The following is a 13,458-nucleotide window of genomic DNA, read 5'->3' as shown; positions in this document are numbered from 1 at the left end:
AGGATCATATCACCTCCACCTTACCTGTCGCCCTAGTCCCACTTCAGTTTGCGCACCACCCCAATAGGTCCACAGATGATGCCGTCGCCATACCTATGTAAAAATGCCGTTCATTGACTACAGATGATCGTGGACTTCAGGAAAGAGCAGAGGGAGCACCCCTCTATTCACATAGATGGGACAGTAGTGGAGAAGGTGGAAGGTTTTAAGTTCCTCTGCGTTCACATCACGGACAAACTGAAATGATCCGCGCACACAGACAGTGTGGTGAAGAAGGCACAACAGCACCTCGTCAACCTCAGGAGGCTGAAAAATGTGTCTTGTCACCTACACCCACTTTTACAGATGCACCATTGAGAGCATCCTGTCGTGCTACATCACCGCCTGGTATAGCAGCTGAACAGCCCATAACCGCAGGGCTATCCAGAGGGTGGTGCGGTCTGCACAAGGCATCACCTGGGGCAAACTACCTCTGTCGGACTGCCAGATGGTGAAGCCTGATTCATCACTCCAGATAATGCGTTTCCACTGTTTCAGAGCCCAATGGCGGCAAGCTATACACCACTCCAGTCGACGCTTGGCATTGCACATGGTGATCTTAGGCTTGTGAGCGGCTGCTCAGCCATGGAAACCCATTTCATAAAGCTCCTGAAAAACAGTTATTGTGCTGATGTTGATTCCAGAGGCAGTTTGGAACTCAGTAGTGAGTATTGCAACCGAGTATTGCAACTGAGCACTCAGCGGTCCCGTTCTATTAGCCTGTGTGGCCTACCACTTTCCGGCTGAACCGTTGTTGCTCCTAGACATTTCCACTTCACAATAACAGCGCTTACAGTTTTGACTAAATTTGACTAACTATGCTATGACGATGCCATGTTGAAAGTCACTGAGCTCTTCAGTAAGGCCATTCCACTGTCAATGTTTGTCTATGGAGATTGCATGGCTGTGTGCTCGATTTTATACACCTGTCGGTTACAAGTGTGGCTGAAATAGCCGAATCCACTCATTTGAAGAGGTGTACACATACCATTCCATATATATATATATATATATAGTGGAGCTGCATATAGAAGGGGTATAGGCCTACTGGTAGTACAATGGTTATGACAGCTTTCCGAGCAGATGAAGCCATGACATTGTGTGTATATTGGTGCTCTATAGCCTTGAAAGAAGCTTTCTTAGAATGACAGAGTGTAGAAGAAGAATGGTGCAGGAGGGAAAGGCTGCCGTTTTACGGTCTCCAAACCATTTGTGTTGTTGTGTGGTTTTTTTGTGTGTTATTTGTAACTTATTTTGTACGTAATGTTTCTGCCACCGTATCTTATGACCGAAAAGAGCTTCTAGAAATCAAGACAGCGATTACTCACCTCGTATTAAAAGACAATTTGGACGAGAGGGATTTACTCCAGACACCCGAAAAGGTCCCCGTCATTCACAGGAGAAAGAGACGGAGATATCGAGGATGAAGGATGGGGTGCCTTGTGAGGATCCGGCGGCGAGTGGATAATTTGCTTATACCATTGGTTCTATTTGCCAAAGTAAAATCATCGGATAACAAAATAGACAAACTACAAGCATGTATATCCTACCAACGGACATTTAAAAGTGTAGTAACTTATGTTTCACAGAGTCGTGTGAGACATAAGAGGCGCTGCTTCTAGTGGCAGGGGACTTTAATGCAGGGAAACTTAAATCCGTTTGAACCAATTTGGATTACTGGCAACATTCGCACTGAGCTAAAGGGTAGAGCTGTCGCTTTCAAGGAGTGGGACTCTAACCCGGAAGATAAGAAATCCCGCTATTCCCTCCGACGAACCATCAAACAGGCAAAGCGTCAATACAGGACTAAAATCGAATCGTACTACACTGGCTCCGACGCTCATTGGATGTGGCAGGGCTTGCAAACTATTACAAACTACAAAGGGACGCACAGCCGCGAGTTGCCCAGTGACACGAGCCTACCAGAGGAGCTAAATAACTCCTATGCTCTCTTTGAGGCAAGTAACACTGAAACATGCATGAGAGCATCTGCTGTTTCCGACGACTGTGTGATCACGCTCTCTGCAGCCGATGTGAGTAAGACCTTTAAACTGGTCAACATTCACAAGGCCGCAGGGCCAGACGGATTACCAGGATGTGTACTCCTAGCATGCGCTGACCAACTGGCAAGTGTCTTCACTGACATGTTCAACCTGTCCCTGTCTGAATCTGTAATACCAACATATTTCAAGCACACCACCATAGTCTCTGTACCCAAGAACACTTTAGGTAACCTGCCTAAATGACTACCGACCCGTAGCACTCACGTCTGTAGCCATGAAGTGCTTTGAAAGCCTGGTCATGGCTCACATCAACACCATTATCCCAGAAACCCTAGACCCACTTCAATTTGCATACCGCACCAACAGATCCACAGATGATGCAAACTCTATTGCACTCCACACTGCCCTTTCACACCTGGACAAAATGAAACACCTATGTGAGAATGCTGTTCATTGACTACAGCTCAGTGTTCAACACCATGGTGCCCTCAAAGCTCATCACTAAGCTAAGGACCCTTGGACTAAACACCTCCCTCTGCAACTAGATCCTTGACTTTCTTCCGGGCCACCCCCAGGTGATAAGGGTAGGTAACAACACATCCGCCACGCTGATCCTCAACACGGGGGCCCCTCAGGGGTGCGTGCTCTTTCCCCTCCTGTACTCCCTGTTCAATCATGACCGCATGACAAGGCACGACTCCAACACCATCATTAACTTAGCTGATGACACAACAGTGGTAGGCCTTAGATGACACAACAGTGGTAGGCCTGATCACCGACAACAACGATGATACATGAAAACATCAGTAGTATCATTATGAGTGCCAAGTGTGATTGATAAATAGTGAAAATCTGCACAAGAGCAATAATGTTATTATAATGAATATAAGGGTCGATATGACAGCAGTCAAAAAAAGTCCATATTTATGGTTAATTTCAGGCATTAACTCTGAATGGTCGAGTTTTTTTTTTTTTATTTTTTTTTTTTACCTTTATTTAACTAGGCAAGTCAGTTAAGAACAAATTCTTATTTTCAATGACGGCCTAGGAACAGTGGGTTAACTGCCTGTTCAGGGGCAGAACGACAGATTTGTACCTTGTCAGCTCGGGGTTTGAACTTGCAACCTTCCGGTTACTAGTCCAACGCTCTAACCACTAGGCTACGCTGCCGCCCCGCTGCCGAGTTAAGGGTTAAGGTTTGGGATAGGCTTACTGGTTTCCACGTCATCTCCCGACATCCTCAGACATGGATGGACGTCGAATACTGACTTGTATTACGGGTGACCTGGCACATAATTTCCACCAAATGCTCCACGGACATACAGGATTGAAATGAACGCTTCCAGCTCATCAACAGACAGATCCCAGGCAGTGTCTCCTTGCTCACCGGGCCTTACAGTCCCTAAATGCTTTAGCATGTCCATGTCACATAAACAATGAGTGCATTGCTGATGTTGTTTGTTGCTTGAGATGTAGGGCATGCTCTCTGTGATGACATTTTGTGCTGATAATCGGCCCGTGTCACCGGCTTGTTCTATTTAAACGGTGCCGTCCTTCCTCTCTCCTGTTTCAATGTTTCATGTGGTAGTGGCGCGGGTACCTGCTCAGTGCGCACCGTTCTGGCTTTTTGTCGCTTAGGCCTCAGAGCCATAGGTTTTTCAGTCTGAGGCTCAGATTCAGAAGAATAATCATAAGAGATGTCATGACTATTTTCTTCTCTGCCATCTGAGACGTTTTTGTTCAGATCTTGTAGCAGCGCTAGCGCAGCGTGTACATCCATTCGTCTTGGTCTTCTTCACATTGTAAATTACACCCGCTCCCACTGTGTACTCCAAGTAGGCCAGAGTAAACCGATAAAACTGCTTGGATTTGGTGGACTGATATAAGGAACATACCATTTTGAGATTATATAATTAGAATCTGCAGTGCATTCGGGAAGTATTCAGACCCCTTCCCTTTTTCCACATTTTGTTACGTTACAGCCTTATTCTAAAACCGATTAAATAAATGTTTTCCTCATCAATCTACAGCAATACCCCATAATGACATCACAATACCCCATAATGACAAAACAAAAACAGCTTTATAAAAATGTTAACAAATTTATTATAAATGAAAAACTTAAAAATTACATTTACATAAATATTCAGACCCTTTACTCAGTACTTTGTTGAAGCACCTTTGGCAGCGATTACATCCTCGAGTCGTTGTGGGTATGACGCTACAACCTCGGCACACCTGTATTTGGGGAGTTTCTCCCATTCCTCTATGCAGATCCTCTCAAGCTCTGTCAGGTTAGATGTGGAGCGTCGCTGCACAGCTATTTTCAGGCCTCTCCAAGATGTTCGATCAGGTTCAAGCCAGGGCCCAGTCAGGGCTGGGCCACTCAAGGACATTCAGTGGCTTGTCACAAAGCCGCTCCTGTATAGTCTTGGCTGCGTGCTTAGGGACGTTGTCCTGTTGGAAGATGAACCTTCGCCCCAGTCTGAGGTCCTGAGAGCTTTGGAGCAGGTTTTCATCAAGGATCTCTGTACTTTGCTCCGTTCATCTTTCCTTCGATCATGACTAGTCTCCCAGTCCCTGCCGCTGAAAAACATCCCCACAGCATGATGCTGTCACCACCATGCTTCACCGTAGGGATGGTGCCAGGTTTCCTCCACACGTGACACTTGGCATTCAGGCCAAAGAGTTCAATTTTGGTTTCATTAGACCAGAGAATCATGTGCCTTTGACTGAGGAGTGGCTTCTGTCTGGCCACTTTACCATAAAAGACTGACTGGTGGAGTGCTGCAGAGATGGTTGTCCTTCTGGAAGGTTCTCCCATCTCCACAGAGGAACTCTGGAGCACTGTCAGAGTGACCATCAGGTTCTTGGTCACCTCCCAGACCAAGGCCCTTCTCCACATATTGTTCAGTTTGGCTGGACGGCCAGCTCTTGGAAGAGTCTTGGTGGTTCCAAACATCTTCCATTTAAGAATGATGGAAGCCAATGTGTTCTTTGGAACCTTCAATGCTGCAGAATTGTTTTGGTACCGTTTCCTAGACCTGTGCCTCGACACAATCCTGTCTCGGAGCTCTACGGACAATTCCTTCCACCTCATGGCTTGGTTTTTGCTCTGACATGCACTGTCAACTGTGGGACCTTATACAGACAGGTGTGTGCCTTTACAAATCATGTTCAATCAATTGAATTTACCACAGGTGGACACCAATATAGTTGTAGAATCATCTCAAGGATGAACAATCGAAACAGGATGCACCTGAGCTCAATTTCGAGTCTCATAGTAAATGGTCTGAATACTTATGTAAATCAGGTATTTCCGTTTTGTATTTGCAAAACATTCGCAAAAAATTCTAAACAACCTGTTTTCACTTTTGTCATTATAGGGTGTTGTGTGTAGATTGATGAGGGAAATGTAATCCATTTAATCCATGTAATACATAATGTAATCCACTTAAGAATAAGGCTGTAATGTAAGAAAATGTGGAAAAAGTTAAGGGGTCTGAATACTTTCCGAAAGCACTGTATATAAAAAATGAAATAGAATGGCCCGCCCTATTTTTCCTTCACAATTGGTGATTTATATAAATATTCTGCATTGTTCGCTTCCCCTGACTCATCAACTCACCCATACTCCCCCTTTCTCCCTCATCATACTTTACTTCATTTATTTAATCTGTTGTTATGTGTGTGCAATTATTTTGGTATAGTTTAGGTTCAGTTTCGAGGGGCTATAATCAGGGTGATTATCAAGTGGGCAAAGCACATTCCACTGTCGGGAGAAGGAGAGGCAACGGGGAGAACCATAAAAGAAATGTCATGCCCTCCTAAAACTGGTTATAAATCCAGTTCTGTTTGTGATAACAATGGCAGTATATTATATAGACCTATTTAGAAAAAGTCAAGGACAGAGGGGGGCATGACTTCAAAAATGGCAGAGTAATCTTTTTACATTTTTTATTCATGAGCAGTCAAAATGACTGCTTTACCTGTTCTATTGTTAATGAACTTAAACCAGGTGTTCTGTCAACGTTCTGACAACATTATAGGAATGTCCTGTGCAAACTAACATTGAATGTTATCACAATTGAGCATATTTTGTATTGTGCCCACACTGTTCCCACAACCTAATTCAATGTTTTGGGATCCTTCTCTCCTGGACCCACTCATCTCTCTCTTTCTCTCTACTCCTCTCCTAACTCATGTCTTCATCTCTCTCTTCCTCTCCTAACTCCTGTCTTCATCTCTCTTTCTCTCTTCTCTCTTCTCTTTCTCTCTTAACTCCTGTCTTCATCTCTCTTTCTCTCTTCTCCTTCTCCCCTAACCCCTGTCTTCATCTCTCCTTATCTCCTAACTCCTGTCTTCATCTCTCCTAACCCCTGTCTTCATCTCTCCTTATCTCCTAACTCCTGTCTTCATCTCTCTTTCTCCCCTAACTCCTGTCTTCATCTCTCCTAACTCCTGTCTTCATCTCTCTTTCTCTCTTCTCTCTTCTCTTTCTCTCTTAACTCCTGTCTTCATCTCTCTTTCTCTCTTCTCCTTCTCCCCTAACCCCTGTCTTCATCTCTCCTTATCTCCTAACTCCTGTCTTCATCTCTCCTAACCCCTGTCTTCATCTCTCCTTATCTCCTAACTCCTGTCTTCATCTCTCATAACTCCTGTCTTCATCTCTCTTTCTCTCCTAACTCCTGTCGTCATCTATCTTTCTCTCTACTCCTTCTCTCCTAACTCCATCTCTCTTTCCCTCAACTCCCTCCCTCTCTCATCAGTCTCCCTCTTTCTCTTCATGTCTAACAGTAGAAGTCATCTGGGTTTGATTCACTAAAGGTCACCAGCGTGAGAGAATATGCAAATGAGGGATGTTGAAACAGACAGATGGCCGAGTGACTGGGTAGTCGGAATGAGATGAACACACACACACATGCACACACTCTAACGCACACACACACTCGGATACACACACACACACACACACACACACTCGGATACACACACACACACACACACACACACACACACACACACACACACACACACACACACAGAGAGAGTCGGAGTGAGATGAGTGACACAGACACTGATGGCTGATGAAACAATCACCAATCACAAACTTGCATCCCAAATGGCACCCGATTCCCTATATAGTGCACTATAAGTATACTTATGTATAAGTGTGTATTCTACAGATGTAGGATCTTAATTCTGATCACTCTTGTATAAGTATACTGAGAATACGTTGACATTTGGGACACAGCCCATGACGTGTGAATCATACTGCATCATAATGGAATAATTTGTGAAGATGTTGCTCATACACAGTCCTATTATTATGAACAAAGACACGATTCCCAACATTCAGAGAAAATCACCATCTGTCAATAAGCCACACTCCGTAGGATGGCATACCATCAAAGGATAGGAGACGAAAAACATAAACAGATTCATTATGTGATGGTGTTGTACATACCCAGTCCTATTAAAAGGCCCGCTCTTTGATATGCAAAGCCAAATTATTAACAAAGAGATGAATCAGATTGAGATCACAGTCTATTTTAAAGCCACACTGTAAGATGTGCGTACATACCATGCACCAACAAAAAAATGGGCCACTGACACAAAAACCCAAAGGATGAAATGGCGTCATCTAGAATTGGATCACCATCGAGGTATGGAAATGGAGAATCATGTATGTCATCACGTTTTTCCATGCAAATAGCCATTTTGAGCCCCAAACTTTGCCAGGCATTTCCATACCTCGATGGTGTTCCAATTCTAGCACTCACTTCTGTCAACATGAAGTGCTTTGAGAGGCTTGTTAAGGACCATATCACCTCCACTTTACCCGATACCCTAGACCCATTACAATTTGCATACCGCCTCAATAGATCCACGGAAGATGCAATCGCCAAAAGGGCTTTATTAAAGACAGAAATACTCCCCAGCACCCCCTCAGATGATCCCACAGGTGAAGAAGCTGGATATGGAGATCCTGGGCTGGCGTGGTTACACGTGATCTGTTTGTTGTGTGGCCAGTTGGACGTACTGCCAAATTCTCTAAAACGACGTTGGAGGCAGCTTATTGTAGAGTAATGAACATTCAATTATCTGGCAACAGCTCCGCTGGATATTCCTGCAGTCAGCATGCCAGTTGCACCTCGCTCAAAACTTGAGGCATCTGTGGTATTGTGTTGTGTGACAAGACTGCACATTTTAGAGTGACCTTTTTTGTTGTCTCCAGCACAAGGTGCAGCTGTGTAACGATCATGCTGTTTACTCAGCTTCTTGATATGCCACACCTGACAGGTGGATGGATTATCTTGACAAAGGAGAAATGCTCACTAACAGGGATGTAAACACACTTTGAGAGAAATAAGCTTTTTGTGCATATGGACAATTTCTGGGATATTTTTTTTCAGCTCGTGAAACATGGAACCAACACTTTACATATTGCCTTCATATTTTTGTTCAGTATATGTACATATTGTATTCTAGCTCATCCACATAACTACTGCTGTACATATTGTATTCTTGCTCATCCACATAACTACTGCTGTACATACTGTATTCTAGTTCATTCCATATAACTACTGCTGTACATATTGTATTCTAGCTAATTCCATATAACTACTGCTGAACATACCTTTTTCCCATTATATATTGTCCATACAGTCTATGTACACCAAATATCTATATCCCGGACTCTGACATTGCTCGTTCTAATATTGATCGTTCTAATATTGATCGTTCTTTTTTAACACATATATTTATTAGTTTAAAACAGGACAATAAACAATTACAGAACTACAAACAAATATGTACATCCTCCACACATACACCCCCCCCCCCCCCGACCCCCCCCCCCCCCCAACTGACATAAAACAAAACACGAACAGCGTCTGGACAGAGGGAACAAAACGACATTACGACAATAATACTGACACGCGGAAAGAAAGAACAATTGAACGTCTAGTTTGTAATAGACAGAGGTCAACCATTTTCTTCTCTCTCCTATGTAAAGAGATATTCCCTGTGTAAAGATTTAGGATGTAACGTTTAGGGATAATGGTATTGGGGTATAGGTCATCTCAGAGATATAGTGCAGTACTGAGCTCCAAAACTGTTGTATCTCATCACATTCCCACAGACAGGGACACAAGGTCACATTTAACACACAGGTCTGGGGTATTGGGGTTTAATGTGTGGAGCTTAACAGGGGTGATACATGTTCTCATTATCCAATTGTATTGCAACAATCTCAGGTGTTTATTGTCTGTGTCTGAGCTCTAGGGCATATCATACCCCAGTCCTCTGCTGAAATATCTTCCTGCATATCATACCCCTGTCCTCTGTTGAAATATCTTCCTGCATATCATACCCCAGTCCTCTGCTGAAATATCTTCCTGCATATCATACCCCAGTCCTCTGCTGAAATATCTTCCTGCCTATCATACCCCAGTCCTCTGCTGAAATATCTACCTGCATATCATACCCCAGTCCTCTGCTGAAATATCTACCTGCATATCATACCCCAGTCCTCTGCTGAAATATCTACCTGCATATCATACCCCAGTCCTCTGCTGAAATATCTACCTGCATATCATACCCCAGTCCTCTGCTGAAATATCTACCTGCATATCATACCCCAGTCCTCTGCTGAAATATCTTCCTGCATATCATACCCCAGCCCTCTGCTGAAATATCTTCCTGCATATCATACCCCAGTCCTCTGCTGAAATATCTTCCTGCATATCATACCCCAGTCCTCTGCTGAAATATCTTCCTGCATATCATACCCCAGTCCTCTGCTGAAATATCTTCCTGCATATCATACCCCAGTCCTCTGCTGAAATATCTTCCTGCATATCTTGTATCCACTGAAGTCTCTTACTATCAGAGTTGTCTTTATCAGAAGCTACTATTTTCCCATATAATGATTTAATTTGACCTCTCCCATAACACATATTAACAGAAAGTGGTCAAAGGAGTTTGTTGGCCGATTGTTTTAGACTGGAAAAAATAAAGCTTCTCAATTGTAAGTATTTGAAAAAATTATTTTGTGGCAAGTTAAATCTATCCTTTAGTTCTTCAAAATGACATGAGCCCTTTTTCATTGCATAAATACATTACTTTAAGAATACCTTTCCTTGCCCATTCTTTAAAACCCAAGTAATTTTTACCAGGTGTGAAATTGTCATTGCCCCAAATTGGTGTAAAACTGGATAATACAGGGCATTCGCCCAGATATTGCTGTACTTCGTGCCATATGCTTAGGGTGTTTTTAACAATGGGATTAGTAGTATTCTTCTTCAGTTTCTTAGGAGGAGCAGAGTACAAATATACATCCAAAGTTAAGCCTTTTGTGGAAAGCATTTCAGTCTGCAGCCAGAGTAAGTATGGTTTCTTGGAGAACCAAATCATTGCAGCCCTAAGTTGTGCAGCCTAGCAATACCACTGTAGGTTTGGAAGTTGCAACCCTCCTCTGTCAAATAAAGAAGAGAAAGTCTAAGCCTTATTATTGTTTTTTTTACCCCTTTTTCCCCCAATTTCGTGGAATCCAAATTGGTAGTTACAGTCTTGTCTCATCGCTGTAACTCCCGTACGGACTCTGGAGAGGCGAAGGTCGAGAGCCGTGCGTCCTCCAAAACACAACCAAACCGCACTGCTTTTTGACACAATGCCCATTTAACCAGGAAGCCAGCTGCACCAATGTGTCGGAGGAAACACCGTACACCTGGTGACCGTGTCAGCGTGCATTGCGCCCGGCCCGCCACAGGAGTCGCTACTTCGCGATGCAACAAGAACATCCCTGCCGGCTAAACCCTCCCCTAATCCGGACAACGCTGGTCCAATTGTGCGCCACCCCATGGGTCTCCCGGTCGCGGTCGGCTACGACAGAGCCTGGACTCAAACCAGGATCTCTAGACCACTGCGCCGCTCGGGAGGCAAGCCTTGGTGTTCTGTTGCTCCAGATAAAATTTGAGCGTATCTTTCTGTTCTTTGGCAAAAATAAAGGTGGTGGGGCCAGAGGAATTGATTGAAATTAGTAAAGAAATTATGCAGAATTTTCATCTTGATGATATTTATTCTACAAGCAATAGATATAGGCAATGATGTCCATCTGTTGATGGATTCTGTTATCCTTGTTACCATGGGTTCATAATTTGTTGAACTCAAGGAGCTAATTTCTGGTGTGATTTTAATACCAAGATATGTGAAACCTCCGTTCTGAATTCACAAATGGATGTTGTACAACTGGATTCAGTCTCTCTTGCTTGTTGAGGAAAAGGATAGAATATTTTTGCTTTATTAACTTTAAACCCAGAAAACTGACGAAAGTTATTAATTATATTGGACAGGGAAGAGACAGAATGATTTCGATCTGTTAGGAATAAGAGAGTATCATCAGCATCAGCACTGTTCAAAATCCTTGTCTCATGCCCCGAAAAAGCTTAAAAGATAGTGAAATTAAGTTGTTAGTGGTAACTTCTGCAGTGGGGTCAGTATATAATATCTTAATTCATTTACAGAAGTAGTTCCCAAAACCAAATCTCTCAAGCAATTCAAATAAATAAGATCACACAACTCTATGCAATGCCATCGCTGCATCAAGTGAGTCTGGCAGTATTAGGGGACCTGTGACATGTGCACTATGTTTAGTACTCTCCTCACTTTGTGAAAACCTTGACGGTTTGTCACGAAGCCATTTTGGTCTTTGTGTATTAGATATGGGATTACTCTATCCAATCTCCAGGTGAGAGGACCCCAGACCTCACGACCATATATGGCAAAAGTATTTTTAGCCAGATCCTAATTGGTATGTTGAATTTGATGTTCCTTTTGATGGTATAGAAGTCCCCTCTTGCCTTGTCTCTCAAATCGTTCACAGCTTTGTGGAAGTTACTTGTGGCGCTGATGTTTAGGCCAAGGTATGTATATTTTTTATATTTGTATGTTCTTTGGGTACATGGATTTTATAATTTTGTATTTCTTTCCCCAACACCACTTTTCATCAATTTGTATAGCAGACCCTCATGCCAAATTGAATCAAAAGCTTTTTTGAAATCAACAAAGCATGAAAAGACTTTGCCTTTGTTTTGGTTTGTTTGTTTGTCAATTAGGGTGTGCAGGGGAAATACGTGGTCTGACATACAGGAACTTGGTAAAAAGCCAATTTGACATTTGCTCAGTACATTGTTTTCACTGAGGAAATGTATGAGTCTGCTGTTCATGATAATGCAGAGGATTTTCCCAAAGTTGCTGTTGACGCACATCCCACAGTAGTTATTGTAGTCAAATTTGACTCCACTTTTGTGGATTGGGGTGATCAGTCCCAGCCTCAGCTACACCCCCATCTATAGCATGACTAGGCCCCGCCTCTGCATGCAAAGCTCTTATGCCCAAAATCCCCACACTCAAAGCACCGCAGACTATCTGTGCTGGCAAGCCCCACGTAGAGTCCCTCCCCACGCCTCACTTTAAAATGCACATTTAGCTGTTCTCATTGTTATTCAGAATCATGAACACTTGCCTCCGGAACGAAACAACATGCTTAACGGCATCTGCCTGAATAACTACAGACAGTACACAAAAACCGCTAGCAAACTTACCAAAACGGCTCAGCTCTTTCCGGATTTGATCATCCCTAATTAACGGAGGGAGATTCGCAACTACCAACCGTGTCAAAGGAGTCAAACCAGGAGAAATCGGCACCAACACATTCCTTACAAATGTTTCACAATCAGCCAACTGATGGGTTCTGACTTAAACATGTGAAATATCCTTAATCAAGTCATTAAGGGAGAGAGGGGAATGTAGAAGGTGTACATTCTGTCAGAACATGTTATTGTTAGACAACAGGTACAGTGCCTTGCAAAAGTATTCATCCCCCTTGGAATTTTTCTTAACTTGTTGCATTACTACCTATAATTTAAATAGATTTTTATTTGGATTTCACGTAATGGACATACACAAAATAGTCCGAATTGGTGAAGTGAAAAAAATGACTTGTTTCAGAAGTCACATAATTAGTTAAAGTCCATCTGTGGACATTCTAAGTGTCACATGATCTCAGTACACACCCTTGAAGTCTGAAGTTTACATACACTAAGGCTGGAGTCATTAAAACTCATTTTTCAACCACTACACAAATTTCTTGTTAACAACCTATAGTTTTGGCAAGTCGGTTAGGACATCTACTTGTGTATGACACAAGTCATTTTTCCAGCAATTGTTTACAGACAGATTATTTAACTTATAATTCACAGTATCACAATTCCAGTGGTTTACATATACTAAGTTGACTGTGCCGTTAAACAGGTTCCAGAAAATTATGTCATGGCTTTAGAAGCTTTTGATAGGCTTATTGACATCATTTGAGTCAATTGGAGGTCTACCTGTGGATGTATTTCAAGACCTA

General features: G+C 42.9%; 1 protein-coding gene across 1 annotated transcript in view; it reads right to left on the bottom strand.

Annotated features, from left to right (window-relative positions):
• Positions 1-13,458, bottom strand: part of LOC129863578 (reticulon-4 receptor-like 1) — a 279,951-nt gene that overhangs the window by 171,148 nt on the left and 95,345 nt on the right. The gene's annotated exons all lie outside the window — the stretch shown is intronic.

This window comes from Salvelinus fontinalis, chromosome 10 (assembly GCF_029448725.1).
Source record: "Salvelinus fontinalis isolate EN_2023a chromosome 10, ASM2944872v1, whole genome shotgun sequence".
Lineage (NCBI taxonomy): Eukaryota > Metazoa > Chordata > Actinopteri > Salmoniformes > Salmonidae > Salvelinus > Salvelinus fontinalis.
This window is presented reverse-complemented; position numbering and strand designations above follow the sequence as displayed.